Raw genomic sequence first — 14,855 nt, forward strand, 5'->3', positions numbered from 1 at the left:
TGAATAAAGGTAGAAATGAGGGGGTGGGCGGGATGGGGGAAAGGGGGGGATAAAGAGGGGCGAGGGAAGGCGGGGGGAGGGGGAGGGGGGGAAAAGGGAAAGAATGGGGAAGAGGGGAAGAGGGATTAGCATGATTAAGAGGTGTTGGATAAGGAATAACTAAAATGTAAAATATAGGGGGCATGGCGTGGGAAATGATGAGATTGGATGCAAAATGGTGTGTGAGAGAGGAGGGGATATAGGGTGCCCTGCAATGTGCAGATTAAATTGAAAGAAAATAATTGTGTAAAAAGTTAAAAAAATTGAAAAATTGGGGGGAGGGGGGAAGGGGAAAAAAAAAGCTGTTGGATGGGTGAAGGAAAGCTATAAAGGAGAGAAATAGTGATGTGTAACAATGTGGTCCCTGCTAGGATAGTTATTAGTTATTATGTAATAGTAATGTGGTCAAGTTGAGAGAAAAGCGCCATAATTAATGGTTTCATTGAGTCCTTGAGGATGTAGTGAGTTCAGTCTAAAAGTCCACTCACATTCCTTCCGTAAGAGGGTATTGGTCAAATCTCCTCCTCGTATTCCCAGTTTAACCTGCTCAAGTCCACAGACCTTAAGTTCATTCCACCGACCTGCATGATTGGAGACAAAGTATCTTTGAGTAAGCTTCAGCTTTAGTGACATTATATTACTTTCATTAATTAATGTATATTAATCCTGTTGGCATGTCATCAGCACAATAAGGGTTCATTTATGCCCTACCACGTGTGAAAAATCTATTGTGGATTTATGTTGCATAGCACACACAATCAAAAGCAACATGCAGGCGGCTCAGTTTGGCAAAACCGACTGACCATATGATTTAAACCTTCGTATACCTATATATTTGGAATACAATTCGGTGCAATGATGGTCAAACATATGTCTCTTTTCTAAGAGATCATCTGCCCATTTCAATAACCAGGTCTGTGGGGTAGTCAATAGCTGCATACCAGCTGTTCAAACCGAAATCTACTACCATACCACACCGCGCATGCCCAATCTCGCCCGATCTTGGAAGCAATACGGTGTTGGGCCTGGTCAGTACTTAGGTGGTTGACCACTAAGGAATACCTGGTGTTGTAGGTTTTACTTGACGGCAATACTCTGATTATTGCACTAACCTAAAAAACAATACCTGGTAGGCACATTCCTTGATTTTGCCATAATTTATGTCGCATTTTTTGCAATTTTTGGCCTTATATATATATGTTTTCACCTATATATTCACAGCGGTAATTCGCAACCAATGTTTCACGTTTATTTAATTACATTTTTAAACAACAATTTAGGGTGTACTTCTTATTTTACCTACAAACAATTAAAAGTTACGTTTTAAATACCCAACTTATCAAGTATTATCTAATCCACCATCGTTTCCAAGAGTGAGTGCTCCCAACAAGGGTCTCTTTTTCTTTTTCTCTCTTCTCTTTATTACCAGTTTTGCAAGATGCAAGCATAACTTTACAAGACGCCATTCAAAAACTGGTACAGACTCGGGTCTTTGTTCCAGTTCCACCTCATCTGCAAAACAAGGGATATTATTCCAACTTGTTTCTAGTACCAAAACTGTATGGTTCGCTACGACAGATTCCGAACCTCAAGTTGTTGAACCCGTACTTATGAGTGTTCAAATTCAAGATGGAGTATCTGAGAGTGGTGATCTCAGGTCTGGAGGATGGGGAATTCCTAGTGTCTCTGGATATCAAGGATGCGTACCTTCACATTCCGATCTGGCTGCCTCATCAGGCTTATCTACGGTTTGCACTGCAGGACTGTCACTATCAGTTCCAGGCCCTGCCGTTTGGTCTCTCCATGGCACAGAGGGTGTTCACCAAGGTGATGGCAGAGATGATGTTTCTCCTCAGAAAACAGAGAGTGAACATAATTCCGTACCTGGACGATCTTCTGATAAAGGCACCGTACAGGGAGAGATTGCTGGACAGCATTGGTCTTTCAACCAAACTTCTCCAGGATCACTGGTGGATTCTGAACCTTCTGAAATCTCACTTAGAGCCAACACGGAGGCTTCCATTCCTGATACTGGACACGGAGTTGCAGAAGGTGTTCCTTCCATTGGAAAAGGCATTAGTAATCCAGTCAATGGTTCGGGATGTCCTGAAACCAACCCGGATATCGGTGCATCTATGCATTCACCTTCTGGGGAATATGGTGGCCTTATACGAGGCACTTCAGTATGGAAGGTTTCACTCAAGACTCTTCCAGCTCAATCTGTTGGACAAATGGTCCTGATCGCATCTTCACATGCACCAGAGGATCCGTCTGTTGCCAAATGCCAGAATCTCCCTTCTGTGGTGGCTACAGACTTCTCACCTCATCGAGGGTCGAAGGTTCGGAATTCAGAATTGGTTTCTGCTAACCACAGACGCAAGTCTCAGAGGTTGGGGAGCAGTCACCCAGGGGGTGTAGTTTCAAGGAAGATGGTCAAGTCGGGAAGTTGTCCTTCCAATCAACATTCTGGAACTCAGGGCTATATACAACGCCCTTCTGCAGGCCTGATCTCTTGTTCAGGATCGGGCCATTCAGGTCCAATCGGACAATGTGACGGCAGTAGCGTACATAAACCGACAGGGCGGAACGAAAAGCAGAGCTGCAATGTCAGAGTTGTCAAGAATTCTCCTCTGGGCAGAAAAACACGCTGTGGCGTTGTCAGTGGTCTTCATTCCGGGAGTAGACAACTGGGAAGCAGATCTCTTCAGCAGACACGACCTGCAACCGGGGGTGTGGGGCCTTCACCCAGACATGTTCAGGTGCTTGACAAGCCAATGGGAATACCCACAAATCGACATGATGGCTTCTCGTCTCAACAAGAAGCTCAAGCGGTATTGTTCAAGGATGAGAGACCCACAGGCAGTGGCAGTAAACGCTCTGATGACTCCATGGGTCTATCCGATGGTGTACGTGTTTCCTCCACTTCCTCTGATCCCTAGAATTCTAAAGAGACTAAAAAGGGAAAGGTTCAAGCAATACTCATTGCTCTGGACTGGCCAAGAAGGGCCTGGTAAGCGGATCTTCTGGAGAGGCTTCTACCTCTTCACAAGGATCTTCTGCAATAGGGCCCGTTCGTCTATCAAGACTTACAGCGGCTATGTTTAACGGCATGGAAGTTGAACGGCTGATTCTAGCTGGGAGAGGGATCCCTGACGAGGTTCGTCCCAACTATGATCCGCCAGAAAGGGGGTAACGTCTAAACATTACCACCGTATTTGGAAGAACTACATCTCGGTGTGAGAGCAGAACATTTTCTGTGGTGGAATTTCATCTGGGACATTTCCTACTTTTTCTACAATCAGGTGTGGATGTGGGCCTACGTCTGGGCTCCATAAAAGTTCAGATTTCGGCCTTGTCCATTTTCTTTCAGAAACAATTGGCTTCTATTCCTGCGGTCCAGACGTTCTTGTAAGGTGTGCTGCACATCCAACCTCCCTTTGTGCCTCCCACGGCACCTTGGGATCTCAATTTGGTGCTGCAGTTCCTCCAATCGGACTGGTTTGAACCATTTACAGGAGGTAGACGTAAAGTACCTTACTTGGAAGACCGTCACACTGTTGGCCTTGGCTTCAGCAAGACGTGTGTCGGAGCTGGGGGTGTTGTCTCACAAAAGTCCCTATTTAATTTTCCATGAAGACAGTGCTGAACCCAGAACTCGTCAGCAATTTCTTCTGAAAGTGGTGTCTGCGTTTCACATCAATGAACCTATTGTGGTTCCGGTTGTTACCGACACCTCTGTTACTTCAAAGTCTTTGGATGTTGTGAGGGCTTTGAAGGTGTATGTAAAGCAAACAGCTCGTCACAGGAAGTTGGATTCGCTGTTTGTTCTTTATGATCCCAACAAGATTGGGTGTCCTGCTTCAAAGCAGTCCATTGCGCTGGATCAGATTCACTATCCAGCATGCTTATTCCACGGCAGGATTGCCGGTTCCAAGTTCTGTACAGGCCCACTCTACTAGGTCGGTGGTTTCTTCTTGGGGTGTCTCGTTTTTACAGCTCTGCCGAGCAGCTACTGTACTTTGTCAGGTTCGAGCACGTTTGGTAAGTTCTACAAGTTCGATACATTGGTCTCTGAGGACCTTAAGTTTGGTCAATCAGTTCTGCAGGAACCTCAGCACACTCCCACGCGGTTTGGCAGCTTTGGTACTTCCCCATGGTACTAAATGGTTCCCCAGTATCCTCTAGGACGTAAGAGAAACTAGGATTTTAATTGCCAACCAGTAAATCCTTTTCTCGTAGTCCGTAGAGGATACTGGGCGCCCGCCCTGTGCTTCGTTCTTACTGCACTGTTACTTGGTTAAGTATTGTTGTTTGGTTCAGCTGTTGCTGTTCGTTTTTCAAGTTTGGGTAGCTTGGCTTTCCTCTTGTTTGTGTGTGCTGGTTCGAAATCTCACCACTATTCTCTTATATCCTTCTCTCAAAGTATGTCCATCTCCTCGAGCACAGTTTCCTAGACTGAGGCTGGTAGGAGGGGCATAGAAGGAGGAGCCAGCCCACACTATCAAATTCTTAAAGTGCCCATGACTCTAGTGGACCCGTCTATACCCATGGCACTAAATGGATCCTCAGTATACTCTACTGACGTTGAGAAAAGGATTTACCGGTAGATAATTAAAATCCTATTTTTTGCACACTCTCATAATAATGGCTCTCTCACTTGAGTACAGATCTTTTCTGGCTCTTTGCTTCTGACTGGTTGTCCACCCCTGCCCTATAGCTTGTAAGCTTGCAAGCATGGCCTTCCTATCTCTATTATTGTCTGTTTATCACCCAGTTTTGTTTTATTACTGAATTGAACAGCGCAATAGAATTTGCTGCACTATATAAGAACCTGTTAATAATTATTCTTAGACCACAGATCTGGTCATAGTCATACATATAATGTGTGAAAACTAAAAGTTATCGCAATTGTTTGTGTCTGTGCAATTTTCTATTAATATCAAAATATGACAAAACACGTTTAGAGAATGTACCTTAGTGTATTGTTAGGTGAAAAAATAAAAACCATGTCCAATTATTTATATGAAAAAGGGAACTGTATTAAATGTACAAACACAGGTTTCTGGGCTGAGTGGTGGCTCATGGGATGCTGGTCCATGCAATAACCCACGGGCTGCTGGTCCAGGCGAGGACCGATGGGCAGCCGGTCTTTGTATTGGCCCACGGGCTGATGGACTGCTGTTTTTAGTTAAACTATGCGAAACCCCAAAAACCTTCATGGCATCCCGGAATGAGCAGGCTGCTCGTTGAGCCAGGCTGGTGGCCTTATGCTAGTCCGGGCTATGGCCCACGAACTGCTGCTCTGGATGATGGGCAATGGGCTGCTGGTCTGGGTGAGGGCTCATGGGCTGCTGGTTCAGGTGCCTTGCCAGGGACTGCTGGGCCAAGCAGGGGCCAACATTCTTCTGGGCCAAGCAAGGGCCCACTTTTTTTTGGGCCGGTCAAGGATCCACAGGCTTTTGGTCCGGGCAAGGGTCCCATGGGCTTTTGGGCCGGGCCGAGTGTCCCACTGGCTTTTGGGCCAGGCGAGGGTCCCACGGGCTTTTGGGCCGGGCGAGGGTCCCACGGGCTTCTGGGCCAGGCAAGGGCCCATGGGCTGCCGAGCTTTGCACCGTACCATGGCCTGTAGCAGCAGTCACCAGTGTTAATTTTGACGACAAAAATTTTGACTAAGAAATCATCGACTGCAGTTTTATGTCAATAATAAAGTCAATAAAACTAGACCAAAAATGAAAATGGAGATCCACTTGACTTAAACAAAGCAAAAAAAAATAAAAAATATAGTGACTAAGACTAAAACCAAATTTAAACTCATTGTCAAAATTAACATTGTAGGTTGGGTTTCAACTTTATAAAAAGAACAATTATGTGATCTAGATATTTGTAGAAAATAAGTATGACCTGCTGTGAAGGAAGTATGCTCTTGTTTGTTCTAACAAATTTAAGGCATTAATGTGTATATGATGTATGTATTAAAGTAAGTCAGACTCAGTATGTAACACATTCTCAGCCTACTGATCCCAGATTACTAATAAACACATAGTTAAAGGTGAGCAAATATCCAGGGGAATTTTACAGAAATGTTCTTCAGCAAAATCTGTTAGTGTCATTTGCAAAAGTTATGACTAAAACACTGACTAAAATTAGACTAAAATGAAAACTGAGATCCACTGACTAAATCTTGACAAAAAAACAAAGCAAAAAAAGGAGACTAAATTGTGACTTTAAACCAACTACAATTTAAGTAAGTGACTAATGGGCCCTACACACTGACAGATCCAACCGCTGAGCTGCCCGATGGCCGTTTCACTCCCCCCGCCACCCAGCTCCATAGCAGTGCAGACAAATATGGACGAGATCGTCCATATTGGCCTGCATGCACAAGCGACGGGGCTCCAGCGATGAACGAGCGCGGGGTAGTGCATCGTTCATCGCTGGTGCCTCCACACTGAAAGATATGAATGGTATCTCGATCATTATTGAATGAGATCGTTCATATCTTTCAGTATTATCGCCCAGTGTGTAGGGCCCATAGGACTAAAACTAAATGTAAGATCCTTGTCAAAATTAACACTGGCAGTTGCTACAAATAATAGTTTTCTTAATCCAACTGCAATGGTAAAATCAGTGCTGACTACTTAACCTCTAGAAATCTCCCTGTAAACTGGAAATCTTCACTTTTCCCTGTAATCTGGTCAAGGAGCGCTGAAGATATGTCAGTAAATGGCCTCAAGGTGAGATTTTATAGCTACAGGGCCATAGTCCTGTAACATCACAATGGGGCCTGCTGACATCACAATGGGGCCAGCTGACAACCTCTGGCATCCTCATGTTTTGTGTCTTTTTTTTCTTTTTTCTTTTTTTTCTTACATGAAGCTGTTATATTGTATCGTCTTTGTTAAACTGACAAAGTAATGGGTTGGCTAATGATGTTGAGTTATATTTTGTCCCTCTATAAATAATATATATAGATTTCTTGTACAGTTACATCGAAAGTGTTTAAATTCTGTGAATTTTTTACTGCTCTCTCTAAAAGGGACAATATATTTATTTATTAATAATAATAATAATAATAATAATAATAATAATATATGATAGTGATATATTTTAGAATCTAAATAAATTTATCCCTGTAAGTTTGGTCCGACTATATGTCCGTTTGTCGGTTTATTTTGACCTTATAGGAAATGGCGTATTTCCCATTAGGCATGTGAGGCACATGCCTAGGGTCGGTACCTGGATGCTTGTGTTGATACTGTCAGCCTAAAATGTGCCAGTAACTGCAAAATATAGCCATTTTACTGTACTACAGTATACGCCATCTTGATTAGAGTGTAAATGGGTAGAACATGCACATACTGCCCCTGTCAGCTGTCCTACTTAGTAAACATAATTAAAAATAAAAATAAATCATAGTTAGTGTTAGTTTTTTTTTTCCTATTAAATTGGCTGTCCTCAAATAAGGGCTTGTAACCAATCAATAAAAATAATAATATTAGCTGTGTGTGGGGAAGGGGGGTGCGACCATTGTTGTGTCTAGGGGCGCCCTCGCCCCTGCATTGTTAACATTAATAGCAATTGAAGAATTCCCCTTCTACTACTGCCTTTGAATTCAGCCCTCTCTCTTAGGGGTATATGCAATTGCGGTCGAATTCCCGAAAATGTCGAAAAACGGGACATTTTCCCCCCAAAATTTTTTTCGACAATGCAATTCAGTACTTTTCGTCAAAAAAACGGACTTTCAAAATTCGACTTTTTGAAATTCGACATTTGTCAAATTCGACATTTCAGCAATGGTACAAATGCGGCAATTTTACAAAAGTATATTCAATTGAAGATTGTAAATTCGACAACTGTGCTTTTAGACAGTAAATTCGTCATTTTCAATCCGCCACACTTTGCTGGCGGAATCTAATAAAAATTTTTAAAAACATGTTTTTTTGGGGTTTTATTAATTGGCAATAGCATATCTATTTATATTAGAAGGGATTAGGTACTTGGTTTGTCTATTTTGGAGGCACAAGTATTATTTATAGATTTTTAAAAATATTATTATTATTATTATTATTATTATTATTTTTTTAATGGAATGGTAAAAATCAGAAAAAAAATTGCGTGGGGTCCCCCCTCCTAAGCATAACCAGCCTCGGGCTCTTTGAGCCGGTCCTGGTTCTAAAAATCCGGGGGGGAAACTGACAGGGGATCCCCCGTATTTTTAAAACCAGCACTGGGCTCTGCGCCTGGTGCTGGTGCAAAAAATACGGGGGACAAAAAGCGTAGGGGTCCCCCGTATTTTTTACACCAGCATCGGGCTCCACTAGCTGGACAGATAATGCCACAGCCGGGGGTCACTTTTATACAGCGCCCTGTGGCCGTGGCATTAAATATCCAACTAGTCACCCCTGGCCGGGGTACCCTGGGGGAGTGGGGACCCCTTCAATCAAGGGGTCCCCCCCCCCCCAGCCACCCAAGGGCCAGGGGTGAAGCCCGAGGCTGTACCCCCCCCCCCCCCCCATCCAAGGGCTGCGGATGGGGGGCTGATAGCCTTGAGTAAAATGGAAGAATATTGTTTTTTTCTCTCCAGAAGAACTACAAGTCCCAGCAAGCCTCCCCCGCAAGCTGGTACTTGGAGAACCACAAGTACCAGCATGCGGGTGGAAAAACGGGCCTGCTGGTACCTGTAGTTCTACTGGAAAAAAATACCCAAATAAAAACAGGAGACACACACCGTGAAAGTAAAAGTTTATTTCATACATGCCGACACATACATACTTACCTATGTTGACCCGCCGACTGCCACGTCTCCTGATCCGACGATCCGGGGTACCTGTGAATAAAATTATACTCACCTGATCCAGTGTCCTGTGATTTGTAATCCACGTACTTGGCAAAACAAAAAAACGAATACCCGGACCACACGGACTGAAAGGGGTCCCATGTTTACACATGGGACCCCTTTCCCCGAATGCAGAGAGACCCCCCGTGACTGCTGTCACAGAAAGGTCCCTTCAGCCAATCAGGCAGCGCCACTTCGTGGCACTCTCCTGATTGGCGGTATGCGCGTCTGAGCTGACAGACAGCGCATCGCACAGCTCCCTCCATTAGTTTCAATGGTGGGAACTTTGCGGTCAGCGGTGGGGTTACCCGCGGTCAGCGGTGGCGCTTCCTGATTGGCTGAATGGACCTTTCTGTGACAGCAGTCACGGGTCCGGGTATTCGTTTTTTTGTTTTGCCAAGTACGTGGATTACAAATCACAGGACACTGGATCAGGTGAGTATAATTTCATTCACAGGTACCCCGGATCGTCTGATCAGGAGACGTGGCAGTCGGCGGGTCAACATAGGTAAGTATGTATGTGTCGGCATGTATGAAATAAACTTTTACTTTCACGGTGTGTCTCCTGTTTTTATTTGGGTATTTTTTTCCCAGTAGAACTACAGGTACCAGCGGGCCCGTTTTTCCACCCGCATGCTGGTACTTGTGGTTCTCCAGGTACCAGCTTGCGGGGGAGGCTTGCTGGGACTTGTAGTTCTTCTGGAAGAAACAATATTCTTTCATTTTACTCAAGGCTATCAGCCCTCCATCCGCAGCCCTTGGATGGGGGGGACAGCCTCGGGCTTCACCCCTGGCCCTTGGGTGGCTGGGGGGGGACCCCTTGATTGAAGGTCCCCACTCCTCCAGGGTACCCTGGCCAGGGGTGACTAGTTGGATATTTAATGCCACGGCCGCAGGGCGCTGTATAAAAGTGACCCCGGCTGTGGCATTATCTGTCCAGCTAGTGGAGCCCGATGCTGGTGTAAAAAATACGGGGGACCCCTACGCTTTTTGTTCCCCGTATTTTTTGCACCAGGCGCAGAGCCCGGTGCTGGTTTTAAAAATACGGGGGATCCCATGTCAGTTTTTACCCCGGATATTTAGAACCAGGACCGGCTCGAAGAGCCCGAGGCTGGTTATGCTTAGGAGGGGGGACCCCACGCAATTTTTTTTCTGATTTTTCCCGTTTTTCCCATTTTTTTATTTTTATTTTTTACAAATGTAATCAAAATCCGTCAAATCGGCCGTTTTTCGACAGCGGGACTGTAGAATCCGTTTTTTATTGAATATGTTGAATTCTGGCACCCACCTGACGGAATTCGACGGTCGAATTGTGTCGAATTAAAAAACGGGCGAAAAATTGCCGCGATTCGCCGGCAATTGCATATACCCCTTATTATTGCCACTTGTTAAACTAAATATTTGTCTAGTTTTATCCGGTCTCTTAGCAACCGACTCTCTCCTATTGGCTGTAGAGTCACGTGATTAGGATCATGTGATCATAATAAACAATATCAATAGGATATTTTGTTTGGGTAAATCTCGGGCGTTATTAGGCGCCTAGTAATTATGGAATTATCTCTATCAGATCGGCTATATTATGGCCGGTCTGAGTACAAGATATTGAGATCACGTGAAAATTCAACTGAGCTACATATTAAAATGGTGTTGTTTATAATACTAATTGGTGAGTTTCTCTCTTTTATTATTACAGTTCTGAGCTTTGATTAATCTTGTCATTGATATACTGATTAACATGGGAGTAGCTACCATAGGTGCAGGTAGTGCAGCTGCTATGGGGCCCAGAGCTGAGAGGAGCAAAGTTAGATGTGTTATATACATTTTTGACCATTGGTACATACATAGGCCCTTACAAATATTTGCTTTGGGGCCTGCAATATATCTAGTTACGCCTCTGGACCTGCTCATTGTAATGTGGTATAAAATAAACTGGAGGGCATTATAATGTTACATAATATGAACTGAGGCACTGTAATGTGGCACAATATGAAGTGGAGGCACTGCAACATGGCATAATATGAACTGGTAACACTGTATGTCACAATGTGTATTGGGGGTGCTGTGTTGCATAATGTGTACTGGCAGCTCTACAATGTGACATAATGTGAACTAGGACACTACTATGTTCCAGAAAATGAACCAGGGCACTATTATTGGGCATACAATTAACAACCGCGACAGAGAGGAAAAGCATTTCAAAATGTTGCTATGGGGCCCACAAATTTCTGGCTATATACCAGGTCATGCCATTGGGCTGGGTTCGCGGTCACAATACAGCTGCCGGGATCCTGTCTTTTATGCCTGGGGGGTGGGGGGGGGAGGGAGGGAGACGAGCGCAATAAAGCCCTTTAGCTGGTTAGCCTGGTTAGCTGCACTCGCCACTTGTCATGAACACCGATGAGTGGGATTAGTCCCTGTTAGTCGGCATGCCAAGTGTTGGGATTGTAAGGGGGCGGGATCCTGGAGTCCGGTATTGTGACCGCCGGTCACCTAACTACATCCCATGCCATTTATTAGTGGACACGCAGAGTGAGATGTATCAAACCTTGGAGAGAGATCAAGTACCAACCGATCGGCTTCTGTCATAGAGGATACTGGGGTCCATTTAGTACCATGGGGTATAGACTGGTCCACTAGGAGCCTTGGGCACTTTAAGAAATCAACAGTGTTCACTGACTCCTCCCTCTATGCCCCTCCTACCAGACTCAGTTTAGAAAATGTGCCTGAAGGAGCCGGTCACACTTAGGGAAGATCTTGAAGAGTTTTCTGCATTTATTTTCTGTTTGTTATTTTCAGACAGGGCTGCTTGGCACCATCCTGTCTGCTTTGTGGGACTTGGGTGGGGGAGGGGGGGGTTGGGGGGTAAACGGCCCAACCTCCTGAAGGGTTAATGGTCCCGTTTCCCGCTGACAGGTCACTGAGCTCCTGAGGGAACCATTCGCTAGCCCCACCACAGCGAGCGTACATTGCCGCAGCACACCGCTACCCCTAACAGAGCCAGACGTTAGAGTGGTGAGTACTATGCCGGCGTCCCGGTTAGCGGGTCGCCGGCTATTCTGGCGGCACAAGGGTAGGAGCGCAGCTCTGAGTGCAGGCTGCGTCTCCAGGTTCAGATCAGCATTGCTGCACTGCTATGAGGGGCGAGCTGAGCCGGTTTTAAACAACTACCCACACTGGCACAGCGCTTACAGGGGGGCTCTGACCCACTGTTAAGTACCAAAATCACCTTAGCCAGTATTAAAAAAAACGGGAAGACCGCGTGCCATTGAGGGGATGGGGCTTCACTATGAGTGGATCCAGCAGCTCACCAGCACCATTTTCCTTCTGCAGCTTACACAGACAGACTGGCAGGGAAGCGCAGCTCCTCCACAAGAGCTACAGATTACCTCAGTGGTACCAGGGGGTCATAGCAAGGGGGGGCGGGGTGTGGAGAGCAATATTAGAATACTAAGCCCCTATTAAGGGTACTTAGTTTGCGACCCAGCTAACCTTGGCATTAGCTATAAGGGCGCGGTGTGGCTGGTTCATCATACTCTGTGACTCCCTAGAGGGCTCTGTGTGGGTTAACTGTGCTTTCAAGCTTTCTCCTGTGTGGGTATGTTCTTTCACATTTTACAATGTCAAAGGAGTGTGTCTCATGCACGGCAGAGTGTTTTTCTTCCCCAGGTGGATCACTACAGTGTACTCAGGATAATACACTTTCTCAGGCTAGTGGGTACGAACCAGTATGGTTGGATTCATTAAAAGGGATGATCTCAAATATGTCACATACATTGTCCCAAAATGAGAAAGAGAGGCAATACTTAAGACTGTGAGTGACCTGATGAATAGAGATTCAATTCCCATACCGGCGTTTCGGACCCCTACCATTTGTCCACAAAAGCGTACACTGGCCTAAATCCTGCAGGCTGACACTGATGATGATATATCAGATGCAGAGGAGGGTGAGGTGGACTCGGGAGGGGGGATGCAGTTCTGTCATAAGGAATACAGGCCCTGATAGAAGCTATTAAAGACTCCTGCACATTCCTGACAAAGTGACAGAGGAATATGAGGAATCTTATTTTAATGTAAAAAAGAAATCCTCTGCTACTTTCCCTGCATCTAAGGAATTGAATTTCCTATTTGAAGAAACTTGGATTAATCCTGACAAGAAGTTTCAGATCCCTTAAAGGTTACTGGCATCCTTCCCTTTTCCTCAGGATGATAGAAAAAAATGGGAAACCCACCGATTGTTGATGCATCGGTATCTAGGTTGTCGCGTAAGATAATCTCACCTTTCCTGGGGGCAGCCTCCTTAAAGGACACAGCTGACCGCAAAATTGAGACCACACTCAAATCTCTGTACACAGCTGCTGGGGTGGCCCAAAGACCCACTATAGCTTGTGCATGGATCACTAGGACCATTGCAAAATGGTCAGGCAACCTAATTGAGGGGTTAGATTCCTTACCCAGAAGAGAGATAGTTTTACTCCTACAACATATACAGGACTCTGCAAATTTTATGGTGGAGGCCATAAAAGAGAGAGGCTTGCTCCTTGCACACACCAAGGCCATGGCAGTGTCAGCACGCAGGGGCCCATGGCTGCGTCAGTGGACTGCAGATGCGGATTACAGAAAAGGTGTGGAAAGCCTACCATTTTACAGGATGCAATTCAAAAACTGGTCATTGTTCCAGTTCCACCTCCGCTACAGAACAAAGGTTATTATTCCAACCTGTTTGTGGTATCGAAACCGGCCGCTTCGGTAAGACCCATTTTAAACCTCAAGTCACTGAACCCATATTTACGGGTGTTCAAACTCAAGATGGAGTCTCTGAGAGCGGTGATCTCAGGTCTGGAGGTGGGGGAATTCTTGGTGTCTCTGGATATCGTACCTTCATAGGATGCGTACCTTCATATCCCAATCTTGCCGCCTCATCAGGCTTATCTAAGGTTTGCATTACAAGACACTCACTACCAGTTCCATTCTCTGCCATTTGGCCTCTCCACGGCACCGAGGGTAATGGCAGAGATGTTTCTCCTCTGCAAACGGAGTGAACATAGGGGGTCATTCGAAGTTGATCGCTCGCTGCCATTTTTCGCAGCGCAGTGAACAGGTTACTACTGCGCATGCGTTTGCACTGCAATGCGCATGCGCGTCGTACGGGTACAAAGCGGATAATTGCTAGCGATGGATTTAACGAAGAATCCATTTGCACAGCCGATCGCAAAGAGATTGACAGGAAGAAGGCGTTTGTGGGTGTCAACTGACCATTTTCTGGGAGTGTTTGGGAAAACGCAGGCGTGTCCAAGAGTTTGCAAGGCGGGTGACGTCAATTCCGGGACCAAAAAGACTGAAGTGATCACAAGGGCTGAGTAAGTCCAGAGCTACTCAGAAACTGCAAAAAACTTTTTCGTCCCACTTGGCTGCACATGCGTTCGCACACTTGCAAAGTGAAAATGCACTCCCCCGTGCACGGCTGCTGAAAGTAGCTAGTGAGCGATAAACTCGGAATGACCCCCAAAATTCCATACCTGGACGATCTGCTGATAAAAGCGGTTGTTGGACAATATTGCCGTCTCAACTCGACTACTCCGGGATCACAGGTGGATTCTGAACCTACCAAAATCTCACCTAGAACCAACATGGAGGCTTCCGTTCCTGGTGATGATACTGGATACAGAGGCAAAGAAGGTATTCCTTCCATTGGAAAAGGCATTGGTAATCCAGTCGCTGGTTTGGGATGTTCTAAAACCAACCCGGATATCGGTGCATCTATGCATTCGCCTTTTGGGAAAGATGATAGCCGCTTATGAGTCACTGGAGTACAGAAGGTTTCACGCAAGGCCCTTCCAACTAGATCTGTTGGACAAATGTTCCAGATCGCATCTCCACATGCACCAGAGGATATATCTGTTGCCAAGAGCCAGGTTTTCTCTTATGTGGTGGCTTCAGACTTCTCACCTGACAGAGGGCCGAAGGTTCAGGATTCAAAATT

The 14,855-nt window shown here is 45.5% G+C and overlaps 1 protein-coding gene and 1 pseudogene across 2 annotated transcripts in view; both read left to right on the forward strand.

Annotated features, from left to right (window-relative positions):
* Positions 1 to 14,855, forward strand: part of SLC66A2 (solute carrier family 66 member 2) — a 244,054-nt gene that overhangs the window by 110,640 nt on the left and 118,559 nt on the right. The window lies entirely within an intron of this gene.
* On the forward strand, positions 998 to 1,116 carry LOC134930158 (5S ribosomal RNA; annotated as a pseudogene).

The sequence above is a fragment of the Pseudophryne corroboree genome, chromosome 5, assembly GCF_028390025.1.
Source record: "Pseudophryne corroboree isolate aPseCor3 chromosome 5, aPseCor3.hap2, whole genome shotgun sequence".
NCBI lineage: Eukaryota > Metazoa > Chordata > Amphibia > Anura > Myobatrachidae > Pseudophryne > Pseudophryne corroboree.